The 15896-nt window shown below is 44.0% G+C and overlaps 2 long non-coding RNA genes across 5 annotated transcripts in view; one reads left to right on the forward strand and one right to left on the reverse strand.

The window, feature by feature from the left end:
- LOC118569276 overlaps positions 1-15260 on the reverse strand; it is a 45966-nt gene extending 30706 nt beyond the window's left edge. Inside the window, exon 1 of one of the 4 annotated variants that reach the window (XR_004943054.1) lies at positions 15191-15260. This is a non-coding gene — a long non-coding RNA (uncharacterized LOC118569276). Of the gene's footprint in view, positions 1-7039; positions 7215-8783; positions 9274-11100; positions 11255-15190 lie in introns of those variants that run through there. The other 3 variants (XR_004943057.1, XR_004943055.1, XR_004943056.1) reach the window with 3 other exon arrangements.
- LOC118569278 lies at positions 6763-9955 on the forward strand. Its single transcript, XR_004943058.1, has 2 exons — positions 6763-7436; positions 8656-9955. It is a non-coding gene; the product is annotated as an uncharacterized LOC118569278 (long non-coding RNA).
- Positions 15261-15896: the final 636 nt, after the last annotated feature.

Here is a 15896-nt window from a genome sequence, read left to right on the forward strand (position 1 = left end):
CCGAGGACTCTACCTAAGAACTCACTTGTGCTAAATTGTTAGCCAACAATGATAGTGAGTAGAGTGGTTGTTGTTCACAACATCACCTTCCCAGGCCCATCGCAGTCAGTCCTTGCCTTCTCTGACTTACCCTGAAGGCAACGCCCTGAAAAACCAATCCAATGCTTTCCCAAAGCCTGCTACTCAGAACTGTAACCCCTTTAAAGCATAAAGCTCAGATAAGTATTTAGAAATAGGAAATAAACCTTACCCAATGGTTAATGCACTGATCCTTTATGGGGAAATACATATATTCTTTTAACAACGTCCACAAAATCAGTTTGGCTGTTACCCAATGTCATTGAACTACAAGCAAAAATCAGACCATGTACACACTTGGTCCTGGGTCTAAGACCTGGAGTGTAGAGCAGATATACAGCCCAGGCCCTGTGAAGAGGTTTCTATTCGGCTTAAGTTAAACTGCAGTTACTCCCAACCCACTTAAAAGTTAGAGAAGCCTGGTGGGCAGGCAGTGTTTAGTAGATGGGGTTGGGGTGGGAACTTTATGTGGCCTGGGCAAGGAGAAGAGACGAAGCTCTGGTCCCGGCCATGCTTCTCTGAGGGATTTCTTAGTTAGTGCAACTTAGTTCCTATTCACAATTAATTTCACTCAAAGAACCCTCATCACATAAGGCCTGGGAGTTTCACAAATGAGACTTTTGCTACCGTATAACACAATGGCTGCTGCTGTCTCCAGCTCCCCAACCACAGGAGTAGGCGGCAGTATTATTTCAATACATCTTTTCTGTTTATAATAAAGGGAGGTTTTGAAAAATCACAACACAATCGTTTTTAATGTCTGAGTTTGGGGTTTTGTTTTTTTTCTTTCTTTCTTTCTTCCTTTCTTTCTTTAAGGCTGAGGCTAAAGGCAGCTGATAGTGGCCAGTCCTGATTGGCCAACATCTGCTTCTTTACAGGGACCTTACTTGCCAAGTAGCTGGACAGCAACACCCATTTGGTATTCATGGGAAGTGCTTGCCGAACAATAATGACAATAATTGCCTCTGATTCTTGTGTTTACAACACTGCCAAAGTATCATTAGGGCCTTATTTATAGATAATAATGCTTATTAATCACAAGTATTTGAATTTTGGAATGTATTAGATTAATATTCTTTTGTACCTCAGTTCTGTACTAATGTTGTGAAAGACATTTGCTGAATGCAACTCATTGGGAATGCTTATTTTGAGCTGCAAAAAATAATGCGTGTAATTTGCAGGTGAAGATAAAGAAATGGCATGACTACCTCTCCACAGCCTCCACAGAGACCAGTGGCAAATGGGGAGAACTATCCTACCTCTTCAGCAAGAAGAAAAAGAAAGCAAAGTAAATATCACTATAGTATTTTGTTTTGTTTTGTTTTGTTTTAGAAAATCTTGTAAATACTTAGGCTGAGAGACATTCCTGACAGTATGCGTGTCGTTCTGTTTTGCCTTAAAAAGGGCCTGGAATGAGGAACAGTCATTGATTCCATAACAACTTTATAGTGAATACAATTTTGTAAAACTCAGTGGAAGAAAAAAACCGTAGGGTGATTAATAGAGCTAGTAAACGGACTGCCTTGACGTCTAAACACCTACTTGTTACAGGATCCACCGTACACTTATTTACTGATCTCTTTTTACACATTGAATTTCTGTGCAGGCACACATGGAATCTAGTAAGTGTTTCTCTATGTTTATGTATAACTGAAAACAGGAATCATTAAAAATTTCAAAAGAGTATCACTGTTTTTTTTTCCAGGTTAATGCACTGCCCGTTAGTATAATGAAAACAAGTTTATAAATAAACAGCATTATCAGTACATAGTCCACTCAGCCTCCTCTCTCCAGAGATTGTAACAAAAAATAAAATGTGCTGGGCTTTCTTTTCCTCTAGCACAAATTTTTATTTACCTTGCAGTGTTCCCGCCGTGTGTGGCGGAACAGTGTTCGGTTTGTTTAATTGGAGGACTGCAGGGTGAAGGGACACCATTCTCCAGGAGTTTTTCAGAAGGAAAGAAAAGTTTATCAACAAAAGCCCAGGTGCCCTCTCCTTCAACAATATTTGCAGTTAGATAAGATTTTTTTAAACCACCTGTAATTATGTCTACTAATGTTCTTTAGCTAAACTCACGGTGGTTCAATGCCATGCTATTCTACCTACCACCTTAAGCTGTCCCCAGCCCCATTGCCACCCACAATAATTTACCTTGTCTTTTCTCCGCTCTCAACTTTGTCCTCTACATAAAGTAAGGGGGCTGCACCTTCAAATCACCAAATTGCAATAAGAAAACTGTCCTCCCACCACCACCAGAAAGCCTGGACGGCTGGTTCAACAGATGTTTCCAAGTTGGATCATCCAACACGACGAAGACCCGAATGCATTACAAGTAAAATGGTAAAAATAATTCACAGCTTAACATAAACAATTTTAGGGTTCCCAGTTGGGTCCTTTACTATCAAAGTGTGCTACGATGTGTGCATGTGTACTCTCATGAGTCAAAGTAGAAAGGTGAACAGTTACCTAACAATTCAGATTTGAATAACCAGTGTCCACAGTAAAGTCTGGTAAGTTGGGCCCCTCAGTCCTTCTTATTCAAGTCTGGCGTAAATGTCTTGACAGACACAATAATCTCAGCTCTGTGCAGGGGTGTATGCCCATCTCTGTGGACGTTGCTAGAAGGAGGCATCATCACTGGATAGCTGACAAACCTAGCCCAAATCTTCCAAATTCACTATGACAGCAAATTTAGATTGTACAGTTTTCACGATTTTTTTTCTTAATAGCAAGCTAGGAGAAAGGGAAGGCAGACATACCTGAATTATACAAATAATTAACTCAATTCTCTAGCTTATTTTGCCTTTTTTCAGACATTGCCTGAAGATGGCATTGTCTCTTTAAAAGATGCTGTTACTTGGATGAGGAAGAAAAGAAACTCTCTGAGAGGTCCCAGATGCATCTTAAGATAACTGACATGTACCACTGATGAGGAGGATGGAGGCTGAAGACCTCATCCCTCCCTAGGTTTTGCTGAGCCCTACCACACATTCTGACCAACTAACTGCTTACAGACTTGGTGTGGAGGACAGAGGAGAGAGCTCTGGAAGAGGAGAATAGGGAAGGGGGAAGGGGGAGGGGAGACAGATTAGTCTATGAATTTGAGTTGAAATTTGAGGGCATTGAGAAAAATAATTCTTTATGAAAAATGGCTTGACAGACTCACTTCTATTCCACCAACACCCCGCAGTTTTCTATGAGCCTAGTTGGATATGAAACTTGAGATCTGTCAACATTTTATAGTTACCCTGATTTAATAAGCATTTTTCCTTCTTTTCTTTAACTGCCAAATTTTTTAATGAAATGGAATCTTGGATGCCTACATTCTGGGGGTTTTTTATTTGCTATATTATAGTTGTCTGCTTTTAGGCCCTGAATGCCAAAGCCTTTATTCTTACAAATCTCTCTACATGTGTAATTTGAGCTTGCTAACTAGTTCTTTACCCACTTCATTAATTAAATTGACAGAAAAGGTTATTTTCCCATGTTTGTGGTGAATGACTCTTCAGATGAATTTTTGAATGAACATTTCACAGTCTTAAGTTAGTGCATAGCCCCGTGTCCTCAGATCACACCACAGCAGCAGATAGAAAACTTTCTCAAATTTAAAAAAAAAAAAAGAAAGAAAGAACATTTGTGCAACTCATTTTATACCTCTAACTGGGGAAAAACTCTTTTTTTTTTAATTTTTAATGTGTTATTGCCACCATTTTAATTTTGAACTTCTAAGGATATTAAGAATAAAAGTTGAAAAAATTATTGGGCTAAAATAATTTTTATTTCACATATTTGTCACAATATTTGGAGATCACTGATGAAGCATGCACCTTTTAAGTGCTCTTCCAAATAAATGGCAATTAATTGCACTATGGAATCAATGTCGTCATGAACATATATATTTTGCAAGGCAAATGTACTTTTATATAAACATGAAAACTCAAGGTTATTTTATAATATCAGTGTAAATAAGTCATTCGTGAAAAAGTCCCTGATCACTTCAAAACTTTATCATTTTGATTTCTTCAACCAGGAGTTTGAAAGAGAAAATTCAGGTCCGATATTTCTTTACATTTGTTTAACACAAATGAGCATTTGGAGTCCTGCCAACGAATGTCAATATATTCATTTTGACGGTAATCTTTAACAACAACAACAAAAAAAAAGCTTCCAAAAAATCTGAAGATTCAAAATACCACTTAAAAGAAGTAAGTATGTAATATGTCACCCCAGATCCTCGCAAATACATTCTTCAAATTTACTTCTTGAACAGTGTTCTCCTACGGACCACATTTTAATACAGAGAGAGGCCTATAATAATAACTTCCTTAAAAATGGTTTCTTTACAATGGAGAGAATAAAATAAAACTCTTGCTTTTTTTTCATCATATCAGGTTTTAATTTTTGATCTAAGACAATAGCATTTAATATATGAAAAAAGACAAAAGGAAAAAATTATCTGTCTTAAGATGGGATGTTTATATTTTAAATGTGCCTTTTAAAAAAATGTGCTGCCATTTTTATTTTACACAAAACACATTATTTAAGTACGTAGTACTTTTAAATGGGCTGAGCTTAAAATAGTACTAGGAATCTATTCTTTTCTGAGGTATCAGCTACCAAAAGCCCAATTCACATTTGAAAAGAAATTTTGACTTGTTTCAGTATCCGAGACACTCAGTTCCTCTTGTTTTGAGTCGCTGCTATTTCATGCATTGTTAACCATAGAACTTGGGTCTATTGCACATGGGCATGTTCTATGCAAATATATTCAGTTGGGGTATGTATATATTTTGTTATGTTCTGTACATAAACATCTACCCTTGTACATATGTATATTTACATCGTGTGTAAATATGTGGAGTATATTACCAAACTGTACTATACTTAAGAGGAGGAGGAGTTTCAAAGGAGTGCCAGGCAGTATTTTAGTTAACTGTTAACTGAGTACTTTTTTTTTTTTTTTTTTTTTTTTTTTTATGAAAGCCATTAACTTGTATTTTGGGTTTTGTTTTTCACAGTCCCAAAGGTGGGTGTTGACAGACATGATTATTTCCTGTTTTCCAAAAGGCCAGTTTTAAAATATTATGTTAACATCTGCTTTAAATAATTAAAAGTGGAACCATCCCCTTTGCATCTACCTTCTCCTAGGAAAGCCTGTGGGCAAAGATCCTGATAAATAATTCAAAGAAAAACTTAACTTTGATTTCACAAACAAAAGCTCATCCACTGAAACACTAACACCCCACCATCAACATGCTTTGTTAAAATGTGGTCGTCTCTAAATTGTCTCCTGAAAAGGATTGACTGACACTGTATCAAGATGCTGGCTGTGATGGCCTCTTGGGGTAGGCTAGTATGTGTCACAGTTACTCAGAGGTTTTCTGCTGGACAGGAGGTCTCCAAGTACTACCCCCTAGTAAAATCATCTAATATTAAGTAGATCCAAAACATTGATGTATACCATATTTACACGTGATGTAAACATACATATGCACAAGCCTACATGTTTATGTACATCACAAGATCTATACACATCCCAACTGAATACATTTGCATAGAGCGTGCCCATGTGCAATAGACCAAACTTCTATGGCTAGCAGCAGCAGCTCAGAACAGAAGAAAGGGAATCTTATTCCTATTGAAAAGATGCCAAAAGTATTTCTTAGTTATTAGAAAACCTTGGGTGCAAATATCGTGCAACAGGGGCCAGGGGCAAGCAAGAGCCATGAAATTTTTTCTATGATCTTCAGAAATCTCGCGTTACAAAAATACATGTATGTTCACCTCTCAGAAGAGAAGAAACTCTTTAATGTGTTTATAAATGTTCCTGTCCTGTCTCCCCTTGAGAAGTGAACAAACTGGATGGGACACAGGAAGGAGAGAGAAGGAGTTCCTGGTTAATGATTTTAGAGAGAGGAATTTTTTTTGTCCCAATTTCCCCTCAACTGGTCCACTTTTTTCTCATGGAGAGATAATTGACAGCCCCTGCTTTGTATGAAATTATGGAAATCACAGACTATAAGAATGGGGAGTCATTATTTCAGAACGGAAAGGAGGTAGGTGTCCTTACTTCCTCCTAAAATTTCCCATTACTGGAAAGAAGCCAGGAAGTCGAAAAAGGGCACAGAAGACCACAGTTAGGGGTTGAAGACCAAGTCCTTCCTCCTCCCTATTCCTCCGAAAACAAAAGCAAAAAACAAATAAATAAAAACCACTTCTATCCAAAATCTTTAGGACTAAGAGAGAAAACCGCTACACTAAGGACTTCCTAAAACGTGGCTTCTGGATGCATGAACCCTAGTGTAAAGCAAGAGCAAGCTGTTTGATACTGTCTGTTACATCTCCAGCTGGTATTGTCCCTGTCAGCTTTACCTTGGCTCACGTGGGGCCGACTGTCCCTAACAGCCCCGGAACCACGAGGAATCACAAGGGAGATCTCTGGGGATCTGCAGCGATGACCTAATCGAAAGAGAGGACGCACAGTAGATAGAGGACTAGCCTAGGGCAGACGGAGGACTCTAGACTCTGCGCCGTAGGTACCCACACTGGCGGAAACCGACTAGCGAGCACAGAGCATCCTGCTGCGCCTCCTGTCCTGCCTTTCCACGCTCTGCCCTGCCCTGCCCTGCCCTGCCCTGCCCTGCCCTGCCCTGCCCGGAGCTGCCCGGCGCGCGCGCCTCACTCACACGCACACGCCTTAGCACACGCACACACGCGCGCACGCACACTGCTCCTAGCAGCGCCTCTCGCCAGACCGTGGGGCGACGTCCCCCTCGGAGGGGCGGCGGCCCTGCCCCGCCCGAAGCAGCCCCGCAAAGGGACAGAGAGTCACTGGGGGTTCTGGAGCGCGTGGGCCGCGATCGAAGACGCACGGCGGCAGGTGGCAGCAGGGGCTTCTCAGTGGAGGGCGTGTAGCGGCGGGAGGGGACAGCGTGGGTCTGGAAAGGGAGTGGTGCAGACCTTGGTAGCTCTTTCCCGCTGTCACGGGGAACTCGCCTTGGAGAGGGCACTCGCATTGCCAGGTTGGGGCTGTCCGCGCGCGCGCATGGGGACCCGGCTGGCAGGAGGGCAGCTGAGGGACCCTACGCCGCCGCGGGGCACGAGCGCGGGCCCTCTCCCAGCACGCCTGCAGAGGGCGCCCTCACGGTGGCGCCCCGCGGGGCCAGGCGGCCATCCCCAGAGCAGCAAGGTTAGGTCCTTACGAAAGGGTAGGAATGGTTCGATCACTCTAGTCACCATCTTGGGCCGTGAGACCCAGCAGTCAGCAATCATCCCCGCTACCGGAAGACGCCAGGGTGCAGGATGCAAAGGGAGATAGCCTGATGGCCAAGTAGTTCTGCGGGGCCATATCATCATTGTGAGTTGTTTTTTTGTTTTGTTTTGTTCTGTTTTTTGGTTTGTTTGGGGTTTTTTTTTGGGGGGGGGCGCTATTTCTTTCCACTCCTCGAAGAACCACACAAGGCGCCGAAAAGTTTTCTACCACTTGGGGGACACAGGAAGATGAAGTATGAACCTTGCTTCGTAGCTAGTATGGCCGGAAAGTACTAGAAATCTCGGCGGGAGAGCTGTACCCATGGATGGCTTCGCTGCCTGTCACCGAATGGCACACACACTCTTTCGCTAGCTGTGGAAAGCGACTTGAGTCTGCCTTAGGAGTCGCCGCCTTGTAAACAAGCTGGGCTTTAGGCTGAGGAGAGAGAGTCCTGTAAATAGTCTCCCCAAAACATTGGGTATTGCCCACCCTGCCACCTGGATCACATGGAAAAGAGGGAGCTACATTCCCAAAGGAACACGTTCGGGACCTCACAAGGACATCGATTGAGGCTTAATGAACACTGGGCTTCTGCAAGTCCGAGCTAGCAGACCTGACGGCCGTAAAAGTGGCTTCTCAGTAAAACTGACCAGATTTTGTGATACTCTAAACCCAAGTGGCCCTGTCCGCTCCACACTGCAGAAGTTCAACTGAGCTTGAAGTAGTGAATACACACTCCCAACCCCCTTCGCCCTGTCTGGGTGCCTTTCCCACACCTAGCAGTCAAGCCATGGCCAGGGGTGTGCAGAAACAATTTTTTAGAGACACACACACCCCCCATCTTATAAATTTGAGAATTTGATCAGGCAGCACAGATTACGCAAAGCGTTTCGTTTTTCTGCGATCCAATTTTATTAGGATTTATTCTCATTTGTGCTTGGCTTCTCTGGGGAAATAATGCTTTGATTAATGTAATCCTGGCCCAGGATCCGCCTCACGCCCCTCGACCTTCTCCCAAGAGAAGGGGCCTGTTTGACAAACAATAACAGAGGCGCAACTCTTGCAATCTGCCCACACCTTTGGGGATGGCTGGGAAGAGGGTGACTGGGCTAGCTAAATGCAGTGTCGAGGGGGACGGGGGGGGGGGGGGGGGCTCCGTGGTGGCGAACTTTCCAGAGTCCTAGGTACAGAGGCGCCAGGGAGGTGGGGCGGGGGTAATCATGGAGAAAGGCCTGAGCCCCGGTGTGCGAATCGGTGCGAGGATGCCAGTGCGCGCCTATCCTCTGCTCGCTCCCAGTGTCTACTTCTTTGTCCCTCGCCACAGGCCTCCACAACAGAGATCGGCGCACTATGGTTGTGCAGCTCCTTGACCCCAAGGTACATCCACAGCGCCCACCCGCGGCCCCAAAGCACCTGGAGAGCACGTCTTAGGGGTTAACCAGCCACACCAACCTGAGACGCCCTGCAGCTGCCAAAACCCGGACCCGAAGCCCAGAACGTGGGACCCAATTCAGTGGTTTTCCTCATCCATCCAACCATGCATCCATCCATCATTGCATGCTTGCATGCATGCATGCATGCATACCATACAAATCGGTGGACAGAAGCGCGGAGAGTTCTTTGCCCAGCTATGGGCTGAGAACGGGCGCCCCCTTTGCAGCTCTTTCGCCTCCTGCTCACCCAAGACCCCCTCCGCAAGGGAGAACAGCTCAATTACGAAAGGAGCAAAGAAACGAAATACTGGGCTCAAACGCCCTGCCCACAGGAGCTTCTCCGGTCCCCCCCTTTCTGCTGCACGTTCCCCACCCCCACTGTCCCCAGCTCAGGGGCGGGCGGGGAGACGGCGGTGCGAGGGGTCCTGCCCAGCTCCGCGTGAACAAAGCCCGCCGCGGGAGCTCGTGGCCGCGCTCAGAGCGGGTGACAAAGGCAGGCAGGCGGTGCCAAGCTCCAAGGCAGCGCTCGGATGGCCAGGCGGGAAGCAGGCCCCGAAGATGGGTGGTGCGATTTGCACCCAGATTTTTCTGGACTTCCGTGTTTCTCTCCTGGGTGCCCAGAGACCTGTTGGGTGACTCAGCGTTTATCTCTCTGGTCCTGCAACCTCACCAGCCTCCCACTTGTCTTATGCCTGCCCCAGTTTCGTCCATCTCGCCCGGCTTTTTTCTCCACCGCACTCCTTTCACCCTTCTTGCTTTGAGGGTTAGGCTTTCCCCCCTTTTCTTTTCCGTGGTAAAAGCAACGATAACTGGACTTCTGCAGACTTCCCTGTGTTCAAATAACATTCTGAAAGACCTTTCTGGTTATTTGCTGGCAAAAATGTGTGTGGGGGGGAGCCTTTTGATTTTATTATGCAAACTGCACTCTAAATAAAATAAAATGCCCTTAGAATGCGATCTAAGAAAGACAGACTTAGCCCTGAGGCCGAACAGATTCCTGCTGAATTCGGCAAGTATCCCTGTCGGCTCCCACAAATCACATAAATGGCAGGGGGCGGGGGTAGGGCAGAATGGGAGATCGAGTCTCTGGGGCAAACCTTTCTGGAAAAAAAGTTCTAATCTTGCTTTCTAATCCTGAATGGGAATTGCTGCCAAGACTCTACCAATAAAATCGTACGTTTTTTTTTTTAATTTAGGGTATTTTGTGGTGTTTATTCCAAGCAAAGTTTTACTTGGTCGGGCTTGGGGGGTGGGTAAAAATAAGGGGAACACAGTCCTCACTATCTGACAGCACATGCCATGTGATTTTTGTGCCCTGGTTTGATATTAAATTAACGTTTAATGTTCAAGTGCCACTCTGAGCTGGGAATTCTCCCCCTCGGGCTTTATTAGCTAGGATTCCTGCAGAAATTTTAGGCAGAGGAAGGAGTGTTAAAAACAATACTGGACACACAACTTTTAACTTGGAATTAAGCCTGAGCTGCAGGAAGCCCTTGTGAGCAAGGTCACTTCATTCTATCACCTCAACTTTTATCAAGTAGTCTATTAGCTGAAATTATATCCTTGCACACTGTGGGATATTAGACGCATCAGCTCTCAGTGAATACATTTGCTATTGTAATTTTTTTTAAGTGAATAGCAACAACCATGCTTTCTTGAAAAAAAAAAAAAAAAATACCGGTAAGGTAGGGCTGTCCTAGACAGGCACTGAGTTGGGTAGGACCCCAGAGAAGGAGCAGAGGTGTGAAATGAAAGAAAGCTAGCAGCATCCCAGGACGGAAGAAGCCACAGAAGCATTGTTTGGCAGAGATGTGAAAAGAGCAACCTAGCCTTCAGCCTGAAATGCCGCGCCTGGTCTACACCCAGCTCCTCAGACAGTAGCTAAGGTCAAATGTCATGAGAGAGAGAGAGAGAGAGAGAGAGAGAGAGAGAGAGAGAGAGAGAGCACAAAGTACAGGAATGGTTCTCTAGAAGCCCACACCACATCTCCTTTTACCCCAGCACTACTTGTTCAGTGCCAAAGATGGTGTGAAACCAGACGCATTAGATGCAATGCCTGGTGGAGGACCTCAGGCACAGAGCAGCTCAAATCTTTTAGGGTCGGTGCAAGAACACAAACTCCTGACCTTCCTCTAGTATAGCTTAGTTTATATTTCTGGGCTTTGTTTCTGTATAAGACATATCACACACACACACACACACACACACACACACACACACACACACACACTTTACCTTGGAATATTTTTTTTTCTAGCTAGGACACATCCACATTTGCTGCTAATGAATCGTGTTTTTACCATCTTCTCTAGTCAATCAGCTGGGCTTTGTGTTACCTTAATCCTAGGAGTTGAAATCTGAAAAAGTCCGTGATGTCGGGGAGCCCAGGAAGGGTGGCGAAGGGCAGGCAAGAATAATCCATTAGTTGCAGCTTCCCCAGCAATTGGAAGAGAGCATTACCAGACTTGACAGGTGCATGCACACAGCTAGAGTGAGCAAACAGTTGGAAATGGGTTGCTTCAAAAGCACATACAGGACTACCAACTAAGTTACTGTGCCTTCTCATTTCATTTCCCACAATCAGAAATGCCCTGTAGTTTCAGGGGGTGGTGGTGTGGTGTGGTGTGGTGCTGCTACTTATGTTAGAGTTATCATAGTTTCTTTGAATTCATAATTACTCCTTCAAACCAGTCTGAAGAATCCTAAGTGTTTGCTCCCTCCCTCCAGATCAGACGAACCAGTTGTTTATCAGATTTGGGGGAGGGGAGGATGCATACCCCAAAACCTTAGCAATACCAAGAAACATCTCATCTACTGTCTACCAGATGAAGTCTCTTTTCTAACCAAAAGCCACTGTTGGAGAGTCCTCCCTCATTTGAGTAGATCACACCACACTGACTGTGGGTAAGCTGAGTATTTTAATGCTAAGAGGAACTGTTTTCATGCTGCTGCCTTACTGGACCGCCTTATCATTGTCAAATGGAAGCAAATTAGGAAATATCCATTTCATGTTGTGCACATTGACCCAGGTAATGTTCCACGTTCTCTCACTTGGCAACAACAACAACAAAAAATCACTATCCCCAATAATTAAGTCTGTAGATTTTGCCCACAACTTTGGATCTTAATTCATACCCACTTGATTATCCTCATCCCCAAGTCATTACAGACCTCTAACACGGTCCCTGTAAAGTAGCGGCTCATATCAAATTAACTTGTTGCTTTATCCCAGAATTCTTATTTTCTTTCACTGCAAGTTATCCAAATCTGTAGAAACCACGAGGGTTCCCTCATTTCCCTGTTCTTTCAAGTACATTTTTTCAAGAAAGGAACAAAAGTAGCTGCTAAAACAATCACAGCCCCAAGGATGGGCTCTAAAAAGAAGTGGGAGGGCTTCACTGGTATTTTACAATACGAGTAAATTTTAAAAGTTCCCTTTCCTGCTAAATACATCCTAACTGCCTTGAGCAACCTTGGGCATGCAAAGCAAGCTAAGCTTTGGGACTTGTCCCATTCTGAGGATCTCCCTAGATGTCTTTTGTCCGAAATGCAGAGCTCAGGAAGCAAGCAGTGCTTGTGCTCAAATTACAATTTCCTCAATTCTCCACTAGGCTTTATTAGCACAAACCTGACAGTGCATTTCCTGACTTCAAATGTGAAAGGTCCAGGGTGAAAATCATATGATTTGAGTGTATTTAAGTGTGTCTCTCTTGCTTATATGATTCTTAAAGTATTTCTAACCTAGACGAAGTCGCACTTCAATCCAGCCCTGACCTACTAAAATAAGTTTCAAAGCTTGGAGCTGAGTTGAAAAGGAGCCAGTGGCAACAACCGCCCCCTGCCCCCTCCCCAGGAGGAGCAGAGCTATCAGAGAGGTCAGGCTTTGTGACACGTTCATTCACAGGTGCCTTCAGCTGCGCTGTGAAGCCAGCTTCACATCCCTAGTCACTCAGGCCTTGTCTGTCTTAGTAACTCTCTAAATCTCCTTGGGAAAATTGTTTGAGACAAACTGAATAAATCCTCAAAAAAGCAGCCAGGATTTGCCCTTCACTGGTTTAGGAAGTTTCCTCCTTTGCTACAGAACTTTTTCACCCTTTGCCACAGTGTTCACTGGCAGCATGAGAAAGAAAGAGAAAGAAAGAAAGAAAGAAAGAAAGAAAGAAAGAAAGAAAGAAAGAAAGAAAGAAAATCCTTGTAGCACAAAAAACTTTTGTGTTTCACTAAAACTCCCCTTTAACTGCCCTACAAAGGTTCAAGTCCACAGTTCCATCTACCTCTGTCTAGCCTGTATTTTCTTTGCTCTACAGAACCTGTCAAGGCTGTGAAATCCTTCTAAAACCAGTAAGAATGAAAATAGCTACTAGGTATCAAATGGAGTGAAAGATCCCAGGCACCTGCTATATCCCCAAGACCCTGAGTTATACCCAAATATGAGACTGTGTCCTGCTGAAATGATCATTGTTTTGCATATAACACCTCAGAATCACTTTGTTTTCTAGTCCATTACATAAAGATGATCATCATTACTAGCCTGAAGGATAGTTTCTTACGTAGCCTATAATATAACTGTAACAGCAATTCTTAAACTCTTCTGTGTCTTTGTTCTTTCTATTTTTGTTTTTGTTTTTCTGCCCATTTTACACAGAGCCCTAGCCACACTTTCCTGGAAAGAAATGGGGAATCGTTTCTGCCACGCTCTGTCTTCCTGGGCCATTTACAGGCATGGCTGGTGTGGGGAGGGATCATAGTCCTGGTATTTTAAAATCCCGTGTTTTGCAACCATTCCCTTCTCCCCTTGAACATACACAGAAAGGTAAAGAGGTTCGTTCTTCTGACAAGTTGGGAAGGGCAGATTTGCTTTTGAACTGGCTACATTTTCCTGAGTGCCTGCTACAACGAGTCAGTGCGCCCCCTGCTGACTAGTCAATAGTGTATTGCTGGGCAAAGTTTATTTTGTTCAGTAAACCGTGTCATATAAAATTAACAACAACCAATAAAATTAGCTTATATGTTTCAACTGTAAAAGTCCGAAACAAAATAAAGCTAGTTTTAGTGGTCCTAGAAATATCCAGTTTGGCTTCTTCTCCTCTCTGGCTGAATCAAGCTCTTTTATCTAGAGCCCAGTGCACAAACATATAGCTTAATGTGACTACTGTTCTTCCTTTTATTTCTTTCTCTATGGCAACCAATATGCTCTGCTCAGAAATGTTCCCCATCAAGGAAACAAATGATCTTCAGGGAGCAGCTCTATATGGCATCTGGTCCAATGGAGCACACGGAGTTAACCCCAGTCAGATGCCAGGCTGTAAACAAGGGGAGGAAACCTAGTGATTCTCAGCCCCTCCCCAACTGACACCTCTGCCTCCTTCATTACAAACCACTGCATTGATTTAGCATCAACTGTTTCCAAATAAATTACCAATTCTAAATTGCAAGGTGTTCTGTATCCAAAAGTGCAGTATAATTCCAGACATTTGACCCCCACCCCCACCCCCCACCCACCCACTCAGATGAGGCTTCCTTCAAAAGAACAAACCAAGACTATTTCACTAAAGTAAGACAATCACACTGGCCTGCACTGGGCATAACTGTTTCTTTCTGCCATATTTATTTAAGTAAGTACACCCTTGAATTTTCCAAAAAAACAAAACCAAAAACAAAAAAACGAGGATAGTGATAAGGAGGGTTAGGTCTGACGGTCACAAATAGAAAACATAGGAAATCTGGTGCTTTGGATGCTGAAGCTCCAGCGTCCTTGGGGAGTGGAGAGCAGGATGTCCTGGTTAGTTTTGATTGATCACCCTCTTTCTGATGGGCTTTTACTACTGAGCCAGGAGCTGCAGCTCACCGCCTGCTCCCCAGTAGCAGCCTTAACCAGGGGTCCATTGACTTCCTGCCTCTTCTCCCTCATTATTCCCTCCTCTCTAGCCCTCTACCCTCCGGTTACCAGACCCCCTCCTCACTGGACTCTACTGCTTCCCGGTCATAATCCAGGCGGACTCAGAATTCAGTCACCCCCACTAGCTACAGACCTCAGGCTTCTCCCTCTTCATCCTTGATTCTCTGGGGGGAAATTCCAAACAAGAAATATTTATACACTGCATGCATACTAGGCACCTCTTTTCTGGGGTTTACCCCTCCCATAATCAACAATTAAAATCAATAGCACTTTCTCTCTCCCTCTTACCCAAAAGAGTACAGCTCTTGCTCTGAGGGCCTTTGGAACCAGTCCACCTTTTTATGTATTATTTTAGCAACGTCAGATTCCCTTTGCTCACTCCCTCTGACACACTTTCTCTTCCCCTCTCCTCCCAAGCAATGAAAATAAAGCTTCCAAACCTACAAGAACATAAATAAACACACCAGAAAGGACGCAAAGGAAAAGGAGAAAGCAAAGAAAGAAAACGGGGGAAAAAAACCACTTACCCAGCAAACTCCCAAGGTTAGACTTTTAAATACAAGGTTGTTGGTTTTTTTGGTTGTTGTTGTTGTTTTTTTTTTTTTTTTTTTTTTTTTTTTTTTTTTTTGTTTTTTTTAAATAAGGTGCCTGGAGGGGTAGAGGAGAAGGCGTATTCTCTACTCTCCAGAACCGGCGCATCCTTAGCCTTCCCTTCACACTGACTCCTCTAAGCCCAGTTCTCACTAGTCTATTATTTTCAACAAAATATATGAAAATGTATGCAAATGAAAATCAGCACTAACTGTTCTCCCCTTGTTATATACTTTGGATTTTTTTTTTCCAGACAAAACAATCACACTCCGCAGAGGGAGGGGGCGGATGGGGTGGGGCGGGAGTGGGGGGGGGAAGCTGGGGAGCGATTTGAGAACTAAGTATATGGAAAGTGGGGGAAGGGGACAGACCTGGGAACAGAAGTGTGTTTCTGTTATTGAGTAGCACAGCGTTTGGGGGGCTTCCCGAACGCGCACACCCTCCTTGCAAAGAGAGAAAGTGGATCTGTTTGCAGAGGCGCTATCCCGTTTCATCAGGCCACCTGAGACGGCTTTTGAAAGCGTGTACTGTGAGACTCATAGCAGTAATTTAGACAAAATCCTCACTGTATATTAATGAAAGGCGGCCCCATGGCTCTGTTCCTATCCTCCCCATTCAGTGTAAACAAAACCACGAGACTCT

The sequence above is a fragment of the Onychomys torridus genome, chromosome 18 (genome assembly GCF_903995425.1).
Source record: "Onychomys torridus chromosome 18, mOncTor1.1, whole genome shotgun sequence".
NCBI classification, from domain to species: Eukaryota; Metazoa; Chordata; class Mammalia; order Rodentia; family Cricetidae; genus Onychomys; species Onychomys torridus.